This window comes from Colobus angolensis, unplaced genomic scaffold (genome assembly GCF_000951035.1).
Source record: "Colobus angolensis palliatus isolate OR3802 unplaced genomic scaffold, Cang.pa_1.0 Scaffold442, whole genome shotgun sequence".
In the NCBI taxonomy this organism is placed as follows: Eukaryota; Metazoa; Chordata; class Mammalia; order Primates; family Cercopithecidae; genus Colobus; species Colobus angolensis.
This window is the reverse complement of record NW_012117844.1, coordinates 821814-822501: the sequence shown is the minus strand read 5'-3', so window position 1 is coordinate 822501 and position 688 is coordinate 821814.

Sequence of the window (688 nt, the reverse complement as noted above, 5' to 3'; positions counted from 1 at the left end):
AGGCTTGAGCCACCGCGCCCGGCCAGAAACAGCACAATTTCTTAACTGGGTAGTTGAGAACCTGGACTCTGAAGTCTTCCTGCCTAGTTCCAATATGCACCAGCTGTGTGAGCCTAGACACGTTATTGAGGCTCTCTGTGCTTTGGTTCCTTCACGTGTAAAGCAGGGCTAATAATAGGGGTAAGTGAAATGGCAGCTTATAGTAAGTGTTCTATAAATGTCATTAATGTTGTTTTTAACATTATTCCTTCAAAATAAAGAACCTTTATGAAAACACTTGAAATGTGACCTTTCCACTTCAGCTACAGGAGAAAGGATCTTGCTTTGAGGAGTAGGGAACTGAATGCCCTTTGAAAATCATCTTAATTAAAATCAAGATGCATTCATGTGGCACTTTGCTAGGTAGTGTACAAGTAGAACCTTGAATTTCACTAGTCAGTACACAAGCCTTCAGACATCCTTATTGCTAGCAATCTTTTCCATCTGCTCTTGATGACTTTTTAAAAAGTCTTTTAGATATAGGAGTCTCACTATGTTGCCTAGGCTAGCCTCAAACTCCTGGCCTCAAGTGACCCTCTCACCTCAGCCTCCCTAGCAGTTGGGACTAGACGTGTGAGCCACCACGACTGGCTTGGTGACTCCTTTTTTTGTTTTGTTTTTTGAGACGGAGTCTCACTCTATTACCCAG